The sequence below is a fragment of the Podarcis vaucheri genome (assembly GCF_965113315.1).
Source record: "Podarcis vaucheri genome assembly, chromosome: 6".
In the NCBI taxonomy this organism is placed as follows: domain Eukaryota; kingdom Metazoa; phylum Chordata; class Lepidosauria; order Squamata; family Lacertidae; genus Podarcis; species Podarcis vaucheri.
The window spans coordinates 11213029-11232502 of NC_138764.1; the positions used below are offsets into that span (position 1 = coordinate 11213029).

The following is a 19474-nucleotide window of genomic DNA, read 5'->3' on the forward strand; positions in this document are numbered from 1 at the left end:
GGCATGTGGCAGACTCAGAAGGCATGGCCAAGAATTCCTTCTTAGTTTAGGTGAGGTCATAAGGAAGAAGCAAAATTGCAAAACACTCTGTTACAAAAAAAGCATATTAAAAAAGTGTAGCGCAGGGCATGCTACCTTACATTACGCAAGTGAAATGTCTGGTCATTAACAGAGATTTTTAGAGATACTCAACTACAGAGGAAGCTGTTGCTTTCAACATATGGCCAAAATGTTATTAATATCAGAACAATGCAGTATGTACTTCTTTTTTCTAAAGAGTGTATCATTTTATCTAAATTCCACAAAGTGTATGTAACTAACGGATCAAGAGATTTTTCCTCTGCTACACAAGACCATTATTATATTCTAGCTTCAAGCATTAACAAAAACAAATATTTTATGAAGTGATCCCTGTAATATAGTGCAGTCAGTTCTTAAAAGACCAGTGAAGTCAAACTGCATGGATTTTTTTTAATTGTGTTAAAATGAAAAGCTACCAGTTGCAATATTTCAGGATTAGTTGGAGGAATCCTGGGGCAGGCATAATCAGCTTAATGGCAACAAAGATTACAGCATAGTTAGTGCAGCTGAAATGCTCAAAATCATTTTACAGAAGGGTAAAGCTCATACATTGAGCAAACTTTGCCCTTTTTATTTTCAGCCCTTCCCGCCACAGTGTGTTGCAGATCAACAAGTACATAAGCCCTTTTCAGGGCTTCTGATTAGGGGTTAACTTGTGATGAGTGCAGACACTTGCACTAGCTCTACATTCCCCCCAATTGCCCTGTATGAGTTGCGAGGATGAAGATCTGAAGTGGGGAGCTTCCTGTATTCGTGAAGGTTCCTGCATATTTAAAAACCCTGATATTCCAGAGCCTCCCCAAGTGCAGGAAGCTCCCTTGCTTCAGACCTTCATCCTCTAACTAGCAAAAGGTGTCAGGAATGGCAAAGGGGAAGCAGAGCTTGTGTATTCATCCTCATGACACTCCCACAGTTAATGTGAATGTCTAAAAAGAGCTGCCGTCTAAATTAGCATGTAGGTATTTAGACAAGAAGGGACGCGGGTGGCACTGTGGGTTAAACCACAGAGCCTAGGGCTTGCCGATCAGAAGGTCGGCGGTTCGAATCCCCGCAACGGGGTGAGCTCCTGTTGCTCGGTCCCTGCTCCTGCCCACCTAGCAGTTCGAAAGCATGTCAAAGTGCAAGTAGATAAATAGGTACCGCTCCGGCGGGAAGGTAAACGGTGTTTCCGTGCGCTGCCAGAAGCGGCTTAGTCATGCCGGCCACATGACCTGAAAGCTGTACGTCGGCTCCCTCGGCCAATAAAGCGAGATGAGCGCCGCAACCCCAGAGTCGGTCACGGCTGGACCTAATGGTCAGCCCTTTACCTTTTATTTAGACAAGAGAAATTTAGGAAGGAGCAGTTAACTGTAACTGTGTTAAAACACTTGTTGGTAGTCACGATTCAATTAAGACACAGAAATACCGATTGTTTCCTGAAAAGTCTAAGTTATATTTACTTCACATTTAAAATGCACATTTGGGATAAAGCTAGGCTATTAGAGCAAGACTTCGTAAGCAAACAAGCGGATTCCACTTATAATGAGTGACTGAGAATCATTTTGCACAATCTAGACGTGAAATGTGGTTGCTTGCGGGTCAGAAGCTACGATTCTTTAGCGAGTAGGACACAGGATGTAGTTTGCAACAACTCCTCTCTTCACACACTCCAAAAGTTGCAACTTCCTTTGTGGAAATGTATCATATCTTATTAAGCAGCAGGTGTTGCTGATTTGCTTCAGAATCATTATGGGTGGTGATATTGGGCCCCAAGAGTAGGACTGGAAAGTGGCCAAAGTAACACACATTTTTAAAAGAAATCTTGCGGGGGGGGGGTGTTTCCTGGAAATTATAGTCCCGTTACCTAATTATCCACCCCCTGAAAACTGGTGGAAAGTATTGTTAAAGATAAAATAACCAAGCACCTGATACTGCTGCAGCTGGAAGGTAAACGGCATTTCCATGCACTCTGGCACTCATCACGGTGTCCCATTGTGCTAGAAGCAATTTAAGTCATGCTGACCACATGATCCGGAAAGCTGTCTGTAGACAAACACTGGCTCCCTCAGCCTGAAAGCGAGATGAGCGTCGTACCCCATAGTCACCTTGGACTGGACTCAATTGTCCAGGGGTCATTTACCTTTACCTACTAAAGCAGAGCCAGCGTGGCTTCTGCAAGGGTAAGTCCTGACTCATGAATCTATTGAATCTACCGTATTTTTCGCTCTATAACACGCACCCGACCATAACACGCACGTAGTTTTTAGAGGAGGAAAATCCGTAGGCATGCCACCCGTAGGCATTCCCTCCATAACACGCACAGACATTTCCCCTTACTTTTTAGGAGGGAAAAAGTGAGTGTTATGGTGCAAAAAATACGGTATATTCAAAGGAGTATGTCATCAAGCATATAGATAGGGGAGATTCCTGGAGGCATAGTGTACTTGAAGTTTCAAAGAGCTTCAAAGTACCTCACCAAAGACTTATGAGTAAGTTCAGTAGTAAAGGAATAATAGGAAAGGTCCTCTTGTGGATCAGGTATTGGTTAAGTTGCAAGAAGCAAAAGTAGGAATAAACAGACGGTTCTCCGAATGGAGAGATTTAGAAAATGGGATCCCCCAAGGATCTGTATTGGGATCCGTGCTGTTTTAACTTGTTCATAAACAGTTCAGAGTTCGGGATGAGCAGTGAGATGGTCAAGTTTGGTGATGATACTAAAGTAATGAAAAAGCTGAATAGCTCCAAAAGTACGTCTCCAAACTGAATGAACGGGTGGTAAAATGGCAAATGCAATTCAGTGTAAACAAGTGCAAAGTTATGCATGTCAGGCCAAAACAAATCTTAATTTCACATATATGCTCATTAGTAGTGATTGACCAGGAAAGAATCCTTGGTGCTGTAGTAGATAGCTTGATGATGACGGTGGCCCAGTGTGCGGCAGCTGTAAAAAAAAAAAAAAGGCAAATTCCATACTAGGGATCACTGAAAATAAAGAGCTGCCAATATCATAATGCCACTATACAAATCTATCAAGAGTACTGTGTGGAGTTCTGGTTGCCCCACCTCAAAGAGGATATTGTACAGTTGGAAAGGTTCAGAAAAGGATGATCAAGGGGATGGTACAACTTCCCCTATGAGGAAAGGTTTTAGCCTTTGGGATTTTGTAGTTTAGAGAAAAGGCGAGTAAGAGGATAGCTTATAAAATTATGCATGGCGTGGAGAAAGTGGATAGAGAAGAGTTTTTCTCCCCATCTCATAATATAGGAGATATATAGATAGCTGACGGTTGGAAGATTAAGGACAGATTGAAGAAAAAGCACTTCTTCCTACAGCACATAGTTAAAACTAGGAAACTGGTTCCCACAGGAGGCAGCGATGGCCACCAAACTAGGTAGCTTTAAAAGAGGATTAGACAAGTTCATGGCTACTAGTCATAAGGCCTATGCTCTGCCTCCACAGTTGACGGCTGTAATGCTTCAGGAGTACCAGAGGGCTCTTGTGCACGGATCCTACATGGGTTTCCCACAGGCATCTGGTGAGAACAGGATGATGGTCTAGATGGACCACTGCCCTGATGCAGCAGGCTCTTGTTATGTTCTTATGACATAGGTAAGAAGGAAGAAGCTGGCCTACATTTCACCCCTAGATCTATGTATACTGAATCCTATTCAAACAAAGGAATTAGCCTACTTTCAGTTCCATTTAGCATGTGATTTCAGATTGCTTTTATAGTTGGCAGAGACTAGAAATACACCGTATTTTTCGCACCGTAAGACGCACCCAACCATAACACACACCTAGTTTTTAGAGGAGGAAAACACACACAAAAATATTCTGAATCAAATGCTGTACTAAACTACGGTATTTAAAGCAGCAAAGCGGACAGAAGCTGCTTACACGTCCCTCCTTCACGCAGCATTCGCTTCATAAGACGCACAGACATTTCCCCTTACTTTTTAGGAGGGGAAAAGTGTGTCTTATGGAGCGAAAAATACAGTAACTTGTGTTTCAAAACCAAAGCGTATTTTGGACTCCCGAGTTCTGAAAATAATGAATATTATTACCCAAGTGTATTAAAATATAAAAAGCAAATGATTTTTTTACATCTACTTTTTTCCACACCCAGATGCTGTTTCCCAAAACACTGAAGCACAACTATTACAAATAAGTGCTTGCAGAGAGTTGCAAAACTCTGAGTTATTAGAATTGACACTGCAACACTTGACAAGACTAAAAACCCCCAATAATGTCCAGCAATACAAAACTACTGATGATCAAAACCTTACCCAGTTCTGCACTTTGTCCAAAGAGGCTTTCTTAGTATTTCTACTACAGTGGTACCTCGGGTTACATACGCTTCAGGTTACACTGTCCCTCAGATCTTGTGGTGGGCCAGGGAAGCAGCACTGGGGGGCAGAGCTGGAAGAAGAGGTGAAGGGGGCAAGTAGTACTCCCCCCCCCAGCCCCAGCCCCTGCTTAAAATGGCGCTCAGCCCCCTTCCTCCTCTAGGCAGGGTGGGGAGAAGCCATTTTGCATCCTTAAGATATCAGTGACTTCCCTTCTTCTCTTTCCATGGTTCATTTTACATATCATAAACCCCTGCATATTTTACAGAAACTATACCCATTCAGCATTCCATCATTACACCCATCAGAACTGTTGAATTTATCTTAATGCTGCCAGCGTTTTCAGCTGTACACAATTATTTCCCATGCATTCAATAAACATTTTCCAATCTTCTCTAAACGTATGTTCTTCTTGTTCTCTTATTCTGTACAGTGGTACCTCAGGTTACATACGCTTCAGGTTACAGACTCCGCTAACCCAGAAATAGTGCTTCAGGTTAAGAACTTTGCTTCAGGATGAGAACAGAAATCATGCTCTGGTGGCGCGGCAGCAGCAGGAGGCCCCATTAGCTAAAGTGGTGCTTCAGGCTAAGAACAGTTTCAGGTTAAGTATGGACCTATGAAACGAATTAATACTTAACCCGAGGTACCACTGTATAACATCATTGCAATTTTGATGCAGTAGTCGGTCTGTTCTTATGTACCATTCCTCATGAACAACAGGTTGGACCCTATACTTTTTTTTTAAAGTACCACTTCCACTATGCTTATTTTCAAAAGACAGAAAGTACTTCCTTGCCTCCACTATCTACTATGCAAAGTTGATAACATTATGTATTCTCTTGTGGCCGCACTACAATTATGCACCACCCCCCAATAAATGCTGAATGTTTTATGGAAACAAAATGTTTGGTCTATACTGTACTTTGAAAGCCACGTTGCAGAAAATATTCTACTTTGTTTCAACCAGTATGTTACCAAGCCACTGCCTGTGATATGGAGCAGGATTGTAATCAGCACAGATGTCTCCTACCTCCTAGTGGTCCTTCTGTGGACAAGCCTGAGGGTTAAGCTGCTTATTTCTGCAAGCCGTAAGCAAGTTCTTTTGACCTCAGCCACTGCTAATGTGACTAAAGTCCTTGAACTACTGAAGATACATCAATAAACTGTAGCTAGCTCTTCGCCATTTCTATGGGAGTTCTCTAAATTGCATCCTTCCATGCCTCACAACAGCCTATAATATATCACACGATTCCCCTTCTGGGCTCCTATGGTCTTGGAAAGACTACAAACACAACTTGTGGAATACTGTACAGGACACTGCCCTTAACAAGACCAAGCCCTCTGGCCAGTGTCAAATAATCTGTCACTATAAAGTACTTGTATCCAAGCCAGATATTTATTGCTATTGATCCACCTGATCCGAGCAAAAGACTTTTGTTCTCCCAGCCCAGGACTTTGACCTCAATTAAGTTATGAATTTCAATCCGATAGACTGTTTCACTTACCCTGCTGCTCTCTCTGACTGGATTAATTAGAATTAGCTAGGCCACCCTCGAATGCCTCATGGATCATATTATTATAATAATAAATATAGAGATGGCAGCAGTATACAAGAAAGAATTTTGAAAGATTGCTCAAGCAAGTACATCATTCTGAATCTGCCAATACTAATTTATCTGAATTTGATTACCACATTTGCTGCTTTTTATTTCTATTAGAACAGAGTCTTCCTTGACATTATCTCAGCTTCAAAGTTCTCCCCTCTACATAAAGACACTCACATTGGCACTTGCTTTCACATAACACTCCCTAGTTGCAGGTTCAAAATGGTATTACAGCAGTCCATCAGAACTACAGAGAGCAACAACAGAATAGTTATTAAGCACTTAGTAATCTTAAAAGGGATGCTGAGACAATACCATCTTCCATTACCACAGAGAGGGGTAATGAAAAAAGGATAGAGCAACCTTGCACATAGCCCTGAATGGCTATTATAATGCATTTGATAAAGGCTTTTTATATAGTTAGTTAATTGGCTGGTGGGCAAAAAAACGACCACCTTCATGGAGGTAAAGTATATATATATATATCATTACATGCATTTCTGACATCTACACTAATGCTTGTGGAATGGTTATAAAATGGGCTTAATACAAGGCATGTTTGATTGGCTAGTGGAAATGTCTGAATTCCCTGGGGTCAGACCACTATAAGATATAGTATTTTGATACATGACTGATACACTGACTTAAGGATTTAGACAGTTCAGGTTGTCATACAGAAGCAGAAATACTTTAAGCAGCCAGATCACTTAATCATTCAGGTCAACCATCTATAAGAGATTGCAATTATGTAACTCAGACTGGTAGAATGGGAGCCTTGTTTGTATAATGACGGGTCATAGCCCAGTGGTAGGACATTAGTTCTGCATGCTGAAACTCCCAGCTTTACTCTCTGCCACCTCTGGGAAGGGCTGGGAATGCCCCAAGTCTGAAACCATTCTGTGTAGTCTACAATATTGGAGACAATGCTCAGCTAGGTGGACAAGCTATCAAAACTCACATCTCTGCAGGGAGGTAAACCCAACTAACTGATCTTCTTAAAACTGATCAGATTCTTAAGAACGACAGATTCTTTCTGTTAATTTTAATGTGAGGAGAAAAAAGTAGTAACTGGTTTAGAGATTCAGACACCTTTTAATGAGGCTGATGGGAGAATATTGTGCAAATTTCTAGCAAATGTAGAGTGGGATACTATGCCTGAATATTTGTTTAATTTTTAATTCTAATGCCTGCTGTAATAATGTTCTATGTGAAAACACTGTGAAAGTAGCAGAAGCCATGTGCTACTACAACGTGCAAAGGGACTTGTTTTCTACTTTTGGGGACCGATGCAGGTCTTATTTTGGGCGATTCTGCAAAAACCAACCTATTTAGTTGGTTATACATTATGATACAACCATGTGCATACCGCTTAATCACAGTAGTTTCTAAGCAGTGTACAGGAGACCAATACAGGAAGACTAAAAAGAAGCTTAAATCATGAAGTCAGGGGCCTGCCTGACTACAACATGCAAACCTGGACCCGCAATAACAGCCCCATGGCTCCTGGTGGATATGAGCCAGCCACGCGTCTGAGCCATGGGGGAACGCTAACAGCAACTCCCCCAAGACACCAGTGCAGGGATATAAGGAATCATGCAGTCCCTGAGGTATCCTGGACTCAAGTTGTTAAGGGCCTTGCAAATTAATTCAATAACTTTGAACCTGGCCCAGAACCATATGGGCAGCCAGTGCAAGCTTTTGAGCACTGGAGTTATGTGCTGGCGATAGTCCAGGGACCCCCCTTGCCAGAAGTCTCAGTTCTGCCAAGCTTATTCTAACTCAAGAGGATGAGCTCCCTCAAGTACCTCCGTCTCCCAGCCTTGTAGAAATCAAAGACTGCAAAATAAGGCAAGGTCCCTTTAACCAGTCAGTCAGCAACTCCAGGGATTTTGTCAGCCAACGTAAGGCTCTGTGCAGGGACAACACAAGCTCTTCAGCTAGCTGCCTGGCTCCCCCCCCCCCCAATATCCGCTTAATAACATGCAAAAAGACTGGTTTGCTTAGTGTTGGGCAACTGTCATCTTCCTATTAAATACAGCCAGCAGCAGAAGTCTATAAGCAGCAGCAGGAATGAAGGATTTCCTTTTAACTTCAAATAAATTCTTTCATCAGAGAGAGTTCTGTGGATTGACAGGGTGCGAATATGATTGATGCCATCTTGAAAAATAGGGATTTGTCACTGCTAAGTAGAGACAGAAGAGGTGCATGTTGTTTCATGCTTCAAGATGAAACCCAGGATTAAAGGAAACAATTTGAGGCTAGAGCCCTTCTGTTATGATGCACTCACCTGGAAAACTGACTCAGCTGCCAGAGGAATCTTGTTTTGTTCTTGAACAACAGGTTACATTTTCACACCTGACTTTTTTTTTTAAAACAGCAAATAGCTCAAAGAGGGTTTAAACCTTCTAAACGATTTCCAAAATTATACAGGTGATTTACCACATTAGGCACATGTTTGTCAGATGACTAAACCACCAAATCTAACTACACAGTAACAAGATAAGGATAATTAAAAAGGAAATAGGACCATCCAAGAATGTCATATGCCATATTAAAATACAATTTTTAAAATGTATGCTTAGAGGCACATTCCACAAAACATTTCTTGGAGGGGATTAATATTTAACAGCTATGTGGATTGGATGAAACTTTTTGTAGAACAGACTTTGGGTGATAGGTGTTAACCAAACACATATATTCTAGACTATATAGTACATTTATTTCAATGGTAAATATATTTAGCTCCCACCTACTGCTGTTTCAACCCAGACATATCTATATATCTGAATTTGGATGCTTGGCAACCACAAATAACTTGTTTTGCAACATTAAGAGGATGTATCAGTATATACACCACTGTCAAAATATTTCCAAGAGAAGCGTGTTTTAGGATTGGATTATATGATGCTGAGCTTTGAAAACAAAGTTCTCTACACTCTTCACTGGTAATAATGCACCTAAATATAAATCTTTGTACACTCTTTCAAGGGCAGCTTCAAATACTAACTATAGAACAGGAGGTGTGTGGGAAGGAATGACTTTTTTCCCATTTCAAAACCCTCATATTCTTTCCTGATAGCAAGTTTTATATTTAGGGCCGCTGTGAACCACAAATGAGCTAATCAACAATAACTTCAGTTTCCCAATAATTCACGGGATTCACCACCACCACAAGGGGTTAAAATATACACACCAAAGTCTAGCAAGTTTTGAAAAGTACTCCAGTCCACATCCAATAGGTAGAGTATAAAGCAAAATAAATCACTGTCGTATCCAAAAAATACTTTAAAGTTCCAGCAGAAACTTGTGAATGCTTTGAATGATGTTTTTGCTGAAAATGTTTTTTTTCCCCCTCAGAAGACATAAACAGCATCTGCTGAGCACTGACCACTTAGCATTCAACCTGCTGCCAACCTGCATTCTTCAGAGAGACCTGTGAGAGAAATGTGGAGCTGTGCCACTTCTAATAACTGTGACTGGCACCAAGTCAATGCTTTAATGCAGAAAGCTACCCTCTGTCACTAAGCAGATCTTTCCTTTCTTTTGGTTAATGGATTTCACAACCATTGGCAGGAGTATAAGCAGGGTGGGCATATATGCTTGCAGCCTACAGAGAGCTTCCTGGAACGGCCAAATTGAGAAACAGCAGGGAAGAACTGATGTTGGGCAAACTACCCTTTTTACACTTATGATATGCTGCTGCTTTCTCTGCCCTCCTCTCTTGGCATTTTCAGCAGGCCTGCAGCAAGAAATCTGGTAGCGGAAGTGCTCAAGGAGCCGCAGGAGAGAGGAGGCAATCAGAAGAGTACAATATTCAGAAAAAAACAGAGGCCATACTTTCTTTTCCAGGGTAAAAATAAATAAATTACTTATTCCAGAATGTATGTACTTGTTTCCTCACATTACCTGGTTGAAATGCAAACACTCAGTCTGAGAGTGCTGTACTTGCTGATCACAGGGTTTTGTTTTTTGTTTTGAAAAGATTCAAATAAGGACTGAAGCTGTGAAAGAAGATGGGAGATTAAATACTATGTTTTCAGATGATAATGGCCTACTAATGTAAAATAGGTCAGAATTACAGGGTTGTTTTGTTTTTTTAAGTAAATGCAACACAGGATGTTGGAGAACAACTGTTTGGGAAAGAAGCAAAACATACCCAAGCGCCCTCTTTAAAGGCATAGCTAAACATTTGAAGGCACCAAGAAATAAAATTTAGAAGATTTAACATGGCTACTCGTTCATGGCTGCAAAGAAATTTATGAAGATTAAGTATTCTGAAGAAATCTATACATCTGCCCAATCTGATAGGGATCAATACCAGCCTTCCCCATCCTGGTACCTACAATCGTTTTGGAGCACAAACTGCCATCTACCCCAGCAAGCCCGATTAACTGTCAGGGAACATTGGCAGGTCATTGGCAGAGGCTGATCTATACTAGAGAACAATCCTATAATAAATTCTTGTTTAAGTTGAACTTCCTTAAGCTGGATAAAGTTGAAAAAAAATTACACAGTCCAGCAGCATATAAAGCTTTTGGGTGCTCATTGTGTACTGACAGAAGGATTCATCAGTGAAATGGGGGAGGTGCATTTCTGGCGATTCCCCTTCCCACTGCAGTGCCTGTCATCATGGCAAATACACTTGTAGGTTACTTAGATAAAGCTGGGTTTATTCCAACATGTGATTTAACATGTTGATTTTTAAATAACATTTATAATCCTTCCTTGCAACAAAAAACCTCATGGTAGTCTTACATTACATTATATAAGGTATGTACGACACTAGGCATAATTTAGTACATTAAGAATCGTAAAAGGTCAGCAGTATTATTTTTCAGTAAAAGCCTTGGATACCTAAGAAATATCTTTCAGCATTTAACAGCTTTTAATTTGGATGGTAATTTTACAAAGTGAATTAGAGCTGTTAGATTCAAGTCTGAGAGAGAAGGGTGCTGGCTGCACATCAGAGCTATCTAACAGTCAAAGTAGTACAACACAAAATTGTCCTTTAGCAGCTATACTACTTGAAAATTTGCATACAGCCATTTGTTTCTGTAGTAAAATGTGAAAAAGATCCATACCTTTTTTATTGCCATTTGCCATATACATGCAAACAGAATTTGTTTGGGAGCATTCTGGTACAATTACAGACGTGAAGGCAAGGCAAACAAGTGAACAAAAGCCGTAAGTATACCGCCCCTTAATCCTACTCGTGGACTTCTCATGGGATGGTCACGGTGGGGGGAAAGTTGCTTCCCTACACCCCTCCTTCAAGGTGGACCACTAAGTTATTGGTGTGTCTTGTCCTATATTTGTAATACTGATGCTCACTCACAACTGTACCTTTGCAAAAAGAATGTCAATTGGAGCCAGAGGAGGCCAGAAAAGAACGGTTTGAGCAAGAGGGGAGAGAGAGAGACAGTGAGTGAGTGAGAGTGTGTTACAAAGCTTTTGGGGAACACAAAACAACACTAAATGCAGCTTCTGAGCTACATAGACTATATAACTGCATCAAATTGGAAGATGACAGAATTAAAGGAGACATAAAAGCATTTTAGAGGCACAGAATAAAAAGGAGCAAGAAAATGGAAAGAAATACGAAGCCATCTTTGATTTATCCATAATTTCTACTTCATTTCTGGCTAATGGTGGAAATTAGTCTTCAGATAGTTGATAAAATCAGCCTGTCTGTGCTGGGTTAGTACCATGATCTGTGGCCAAGCAAGTACTTCTAAAAATTGATTTTTCTTTTTGGCAACCAATGGTCCAGTCAATAATAATGTCGTTTGAGAAGGATTGAGTCATGAGGGAGATGAACCTTCTCTTCCATTTATTATGTTTGTATTGTCTCTATTTGAAAAGCATGCCCCCCTTCCCAAAAACGTGCATGAGTGTACTATAAAAGAATTGATACTCTGCATCTTTGTCTCCAGAAGCCTTCTGACTCACAAGCACCTTCCCATCTAAACTGATGGAATGCTTTCAGTCTGCAACAGGAAAGGTTACATATCGAGGCAGAAAGAAGTCCCCTCCTCTGAAATCAAAACTGACACTGGCAGGTTGGCCATCTTTCAAAAACATCTGTCCCAAAATGGATCAAGTGAACACTCAGGAGGGTGGCAACAGCACTGCCCTTGCTGAGGCAGGACTACACCTTACAAGAAACATGACACTGGCTGACATCAGTAGCTGCCACTACTGGGGCACAGAAACACACAGAATTGTGTGAGGACACAGAAGGCCAACTTGGTATCATTTCTGGTGACAGACTGAAGGGTATAGTTCAGGTTCAGACATTTGGTGGATGTGCTTGGCTGAGGAGCCAGCAGGGCGAAGCTACCATCTGTGGGATTATGACTGAATGCTTCTAAGTCAGAATCACCCCCTAAATGTAACAATACTTGAAAGGCACAGTTCCACCTTGAGTAAACAGCCCACTTTTTATATAAAAAAGTACATTAGGTTATTAGTCAATAACAAGCAAACAACAACAAAAACTGCATAGGTCTTGATGGTTTAAAGCCTCTGTAAATGCTGTGGAAGCAATAACCAAATTACACCGTGATGGTGCTCTACAACGCCACAAATGAAGATTTCACTTGATGGTACAGGAGGTAAGAACGCAGAACAATGCTGAAGCAGCACGTTCTGATCTTTCCTGGGAAAGGAACAAAATGTACACTTGTGTCTTTTGAACAGCTGGCTTTCTGGCAATACAATAGCAAAGAAATGCTAAAGGTATAAATTTTACACAAAGCTCTTAAAAGAAAAGCTCCTGCTGTTGTTCATTTCAATTTCTAGGCCCCCCTGGGGGCAGAAAAGACCATTTACCATCCTGATGAATAACCATAGTTAAGAATTTCCCCACTCACACCCTTGAAGTGCCCTTGCCCTTTTCTGAAGATAGCTACCGGTATATTGCTTTCAATTAAAATGGCAACTCAGTGTTGAAACACGAGTAAGAATCTTGGGACTAACAAAGCCCCTCAGACCTCTTTGTCTTTTCTGTTGTGTTGGTTGCTCAGTGTGCAAACAGGTATTATCAAGACGGGGGCTTCTTATAACAGCTGCTGAGGTCATCATTTCCCCCAAACATGCCCAAGGAGTAAAGATGGGGAACCACCAGCCCAGGGGTCAAACCTAGCCCACCAGACCATTTTCCGGAAGTCACGTCCACCTGTGTCATATATGTCATACATGGGCAACACCCCTATGAAGAAAGGTTGAAGCATTTGGGGCTTTTCAGTTTAGCGAAAGGGGAAGTGAGAGGTGGCATAACAGAAATTATGCGTGACATGGGAGAAAGAGGATAGAGAAAAGGTTTCCCCTCTACCCCAGAGCACTGGAGCTTGCAAGCACCCAAAGAAGCTGAATGTTCGAAGTTCTGGATTAACAGAATAAAGTACTACTTCATGCGACACATAAGGAATTCGCTCTCTCAGGAGGCAGTGATGGGGCCACCAACTTGTCTAATCTTCTTTTAAAGTCATCAAAATTCATGCAGGACAAGGCTATCAATGGCAACTAGCCACAATGGCTATGCTTTACCTCGACTGACAGGGCCGGTATACCTCTGAATACCAGCTGCTAGGAATCACAGGTGGGGTAGGGTGCTATTGTGCTCATGCCTTGCTTGAAGCTTCCCACAGGCATCTGGTTCCGCTGCGGGAACAGGACGTTGGACTGGATGAACCATTGGCCTGATTCATCAAGTTCTTCTTACATTCTTATGACGTAAGGTGTGGGGCCGGAACAGGGGCTCCCTACATTCCTTCACTGCAACAAGGCGAACGCCCAGCCCCTCATCAGTTGATGGGTGGCCAGAGCATGCCTTGCTCAAGGAGGGGGAAGTCGATAGCATTCAGCTAAAACCACTTCTCCCTCCCAGCCCTGTCCCCTGAAGCTCAGGAATTTAAAATGCAGCACAGAGCTTTCAAAAAGGCTTGCAATGTACCTTTAAAGGAGCATCACAGGGGCTGTTTGAAAGTCCTTTGTACAATCCACACTGGAGCAGTGCAGCAATGTAAGCAAAGGACTTTCAAACAGCCCTTACAATGCTCCTGCGAATATTTGCAAAACTATGCTGAAACAGCACAAGGGCTCTTTCAACGTCCCCATGCTGCAATTTGAAGTCCTACCAATTCAGTCCAACCTTCAAAGGGCAGCCTCGCCTGACATCAGGTTACTGACAAGTGGGCAGCCATGAGGGATGGGGAGGTGTTAAGATCTGGCCCACCAGCAAGAAAATGTTCTCCATCCTTCCCATAGAGAAAGATTATAGCTGAGTAGAACCAAAAGGAGGAGGGGAATGAGGCAGCAAAGTAAGAGTGTTAGGCAAATGGTATTCTTCAGAGCAGTTGCTAGAGAGAAGGTGGATTTGTGTATGTGACTGAGGGATTTCCAAAACAGTTCATTTCCTTTTTCTTCTTAGTTATCAGGCAGTATTTGCCCCACCTGGGGGAGTGAATGAGTGTGTTGCAGGGAAGTGGGAGAGATAGGCGCCCGGCAAAAATATTCATCTTCTCCCAGCCTTTGGCAGATTAAACATCTATGGCCTTTTAAACATTGGAGTAACTGTTTTTGTGGGTTAAACCACAGAGCCTAGGACTTGCCGATCAGAAGGTCAGCGGTTCGAATCCCCGCGATGAGGTCAGCTCCCGTTGCTCGGTCCTTGCTCCTGCCAACCTAGCAGTTCGAAAGCATGTCAAAGTGCAAGTAGATAAATAGGCTCCGGTGGAAAGGTAAACAGCGTTTCCGTGCGCTGCTCTGGTTCGCCAGAAGCGGCTTAGTCATGTTGGCCACATGACCCAGAAGCTGTACGCCGGCTCCCTCGGCCAATAATGAGAGATGAGCGCCGCAACCCCACAGTCGGCCACGACTGGACCTAATGGTCAGAGGTCCCTTTATTTTTACCTTAACTGTTTTTGTATGTTACTATGTTGTGTATTTTTGTGTTTGATATTGTAAATTGCCCTGTGATTCTTAGATGAAGAGTAGTATAGAAAACAAACAAACAAATAAACACTCACAGAGATGGGAGGCATACATTTTTGATACTTATTGTTCCCAGCACTAAGGGGTTTTTTTTTTTGTTTGCTTGTTTAAAAAAACTGCTTCTGCCATCTTATTTTGGAAATGATCTTTTATGATAATTTGTGAATTTATTTATCGTTTTATTCAGGCTATGAGCTGCTTTTAGAGTTCTATAGGGGAACCAAAAGGCAGGATTTAAATATTTTAGTTAAACAAAACAAAGTGTATCAACTGATAATAGTGCCTGTTTTAGTTTTCCTTTTTGTGTATGGAACATATGCAGGTCTAAACTACAAAGAGTTAAATATTTCTGTGTTTATTCCTCTACACTGGTAAAACTGATATTTACAAACATCTGTGAAAACAATTATCTCCTCTCACAAAGGCATTCTAATTCTTCACTAATATATCAGATTTAACTAAATTAAACATAGTTAAGAATGTTTGGCTGGTGTTAACACCAGGCAATTTACCTTGTTAAGCTCACCCAATTTGCCTTTTTTAAAATAAATAAAAAGCTGGCATTGTTAACAAATCTGTAAAGGATCTTATGCAATCCGGTCTTGATGACTTATTTAAACTATCAATATCCTCTCAAAGTCTATTGTCTCCTCTACAAACACTTCAAACTGTGGTAGACTTTCAGATTTATTAGCTAGAGGTCTCTCTCTAACATCCTCTGTAAGAAAGATTTGTAAATATGTTATATCACTCTGCAATTATCTCCATGAACCATCAGCGCTCAACTCATATCCTGGTGGGTATAACAGACCTGCCCATTTCCATTCACCTGCGTTTAATGCGTTAACTGTGATCAAAGACCTTTTTGGCTTTACCTAGTTACTTTCAAACCATTTCTAACATTCAGTAGATAAGAGTTACTGTTTATATTTTTAATCTGGTATGAATCTTGGTGATAACTTCAAATTTTATAACACCCTATGCAAGATGGAAATTGGCCATATCACAAATTACAGCTTTAGTACAATGATGCAACAAACTAGCTTGAGAGTACTTGGTTACTCCCTCACGCATAGCAGTAAGCTTATGTACTTAAGGAACAAGGAACAATCTGCCACTCACCAGATTTATCATCTAAGATTTGCACTGCTTGTGTATGTCTATATGCATGTATGACTGTGTATTACCTGGTGTGCATGTCAGCTGTAGGTGGCCTCACCCACTTTTTGGCTACATGTGGCTCCCAAAGGGATTGGAAGGTACTGACAAGGCTTTCAGGGCAGAAAGGGTTATACACCTCTGCTCTAAATCATAAGACAAACCACCACTCCAAGTTCACACATGAGAACAAACTGCAGCTAACTGAAAAACAGAAGTTTTCTGATCTCCTCCCTTGTGAATGGGAGAGGGGAAGGGGAGAGGAGAAGGCAGAGCACAATCAGCCAAAGACTTGTGCACATAACACGAAGCATGGACAAGTGTTATATCTGAACTCTGCCTATTTATTCACAGTAGGCATACCTATTTTTTTATCTGTGTTAAAATTAGAAAACAAAACAGGAGATGCGGATTTTGGATCTGGGGCAGCCACTCACTTACAAGATGCCCAAACCATCTAAGTTCTAAGTATAGCTCTCAAGACAGAGCCACCCACTAGGAAAAGGCCTGTGGCTAAGGATTTAGGTAATTAGATTACACAAATGACCCTTTTCAACACAAAGCAAAGCCTACCTCCCACTCCACAAATTAGTTCTTTCTGCACTCCCTCCATCCCAAGCAATAACCATCTCTTTTCAAATGTATTATTAAAGGTAATTATCAACACTGAAAAGAGCTGGACTCAGCCTGCCCTATAATCTGGAAGGAAAAAAGCTCTGCCACTCTGTTGCTGCAGTTCAAATATTTCCCCCCCTAAACACCTGCCAGTTTAAGGCCAGAGTAAAGGCCACTCAAAACTCCACAAAGCTGGGGAATTGGAAGTTAAGTCTGATGTCTTAACAGATGTGCCCCATGGTCAGCAATGTTGCTGTTCATACAGCAAAATAAGCTTTCTTACAACTTACCCTCCCGGCACTCTCATTCGGGTCTTTAAGGCCAAAATACAGACTGGGAGAATCAACTGGGACCAGCAAAGATGTCCTGCCATATGAAACATCTGAGGCCTCCTGTGAATGAATCCATGTCTGCTTGTTGCTTACATCATATACCGTATTTTTTGCACCATAACACTCACTTTTTTCCTCCTAGAAAGTAAGGGGAAATGTCTGTGCGTGTTATGGAGGAAATGCCTACGGGTGGCATGCCTACAGATTTTCCTCCTCTAAAAACTATGTGCGTGTTATGGTCGAGTGCGTGTTATAGAGCGAAAAATACGGTATATAAGATGTATTTTTTAGACTGTGTTGTGCCTACAGCAGTTTTTCAGGTTCCCACAATCATCTAAAAATGCTGGCTCTGGATCTAACCACTGCCCAACACTCATTCTAGCCATTCCACATTAGTATTCACTATGTGGTACCATCTGCAAGCACTGAAGAACTGGCCGAACTTTTGCTTTAGAAATCAAAGTGTGCTCGCCTAGACCAGTACTATTCGCTCTGACTGGCAAATGCAGCTCTCAAGCAAAGCATTGTTTTACTACTGTATGGTTAGCTGATGAAGGTACAAGCCTCCGTTTACTACTGGTGTGTGTAGACACAGGACATGACTAACAGAAAAGTTCTAAAATTTTCTGTAACCTCAAATTAACTAATACTGTATAAAAGAACAAATCTTCTGACGTTTAAAGTGTATGTGGAAACTTTTTTTTATTCTGAGAAAAGGTTTGCAACTGTAGTTTGGAGAATGTCCTCCTCTAGAATAAAGGTCTCTGCTTTCCTCAGCATAATGATAACATCATATCCACAAACACACAAAATATTACTAGAATTTAACCCATGTTGGAGTCATGGATGCATGTGTGTCTATGTGCACATTGCCTGGCTTGTCTGATACATTTCTATTCCATTCAAGACCTTTTAGAAAGCCTCCTTTATTATTATTTGAGAGGAGGTGTAATACAAAATATTTTCATTTTATAACCATTATTAACCCCAAATAATCTGGCTAGAAAATGGCAATATATAAAAAGCAGGAAAGAGAAAAGGAGAAAAAGGTTTCTGTGTTTAAAAAAAAATGTTATTTCCCAAGTCAATTCCATGTTTAAAATTTTCAACCAGTACATTTTTGTTGCTTTCAAAAACTGAAATGAACATCTTAAACTTTGAGTTATCATGGTACACCAGGTTGAAAAGATATCTAAGGATCAAAGAATAATATGCACTTTAACTGCACCTACTTAAGTATCAAGCACTAAACACTTCATCAACTAAGCTTGTGTTGCTCATTAAGAAACATATTCTTCTTCTGAACTTTTATAACAGTTTACTAATGAAGCAAGTATTAGTCAACTATTTATTGCATTGTTTGTAAAAAAGCTGTTTGTTGAAAAAGCTGACTGCTTTTAATGTAAGTATTTTAAAGCAAGGGCACAGGAAGCAAGTTGCTGCACATCATACCAAAGAAACTGACTGTAGAAATAAATCGTGTTCCAGCCCTAGTAGGGTTTCTCTCTCATGAAACCAGTGTGTATAACCCAACAGTAGTCAATTAACTCTCTACATCAGGAAGGAAATTCGTAGCTAGATAAAACTCTAATCTGTGCTCTACTCATCCCTTGGCTAAGTAAGCCCCACTTTTGCTGATATGTCATCTTTAAAAAAAAAAAAATCTCATTTCCCTTCAACAGCCATGATTTCATCACCTCTAAGCTGATGCATTAGTTCTCTTTCTGCGTGATCTTTAGGCTCCTAGCACTTTTAAGTGAAAACAGAACGCTTTAAACAAATTCCCCTCCTCTCTATTATTTAATTGTCCTCACTTTCTCAGATTCAACTTATCTGATTTTCATCCCTTAGCTGACATCTCCATAATGCAGACAATCTATCATCGCTTCTATAAAACCTCTCCTCTAAAATTCTTCTAACGGAATTCTTCTGCTCATCTGTGTGAGGAGGAACAGCAGGAGGGCGAAAGAAACACTTCAGTCTTTTTCTTCTCATTGTTTGTTCACTCAAAATTGCCCACCTGAAGCTGCCTTTCTCTTCACAGGGGAAAAGAAACAGAGACCCATGTATCTCCACCACTACACGTTTATAGGAAAGCAGCCAGGGAGGGGCACAATTTGAAGTCAACAAATGGTCAGAGGGGAAATGGGTACCCCCCCCCGCTCTTGCCATTCTGCCCCACTCCTCAAGCTAGCAGAACCCTAGTGATGCTTTTCAGTTAATATGTATGGATGCTAACTCCCACATATCACCCAAGTTGGTCCTCCATTCATCTCTTCCTCCCTTCACTTGTGTTTCTAATAAACCCTTGTAAGAAGGGACTGTGCTGCTCCTGTGTTCTGTAGAAAGTATGACATGGTGC

General features: G+C 41.2%; 1 protein-coding gene across 1 annotated transcript in view; it reads right to left on the reverse strand.

The window, feature by feature from the left end:
• The window catches only part of ACBD6 (acyl-CoA binding domain containing 6), a 100706-nt gene that overhangs the window by 28906 nt on the left and 52326 nt on the right, over window positions 1-19474 (reverse strand). The window lies entirely within an intron of this gene.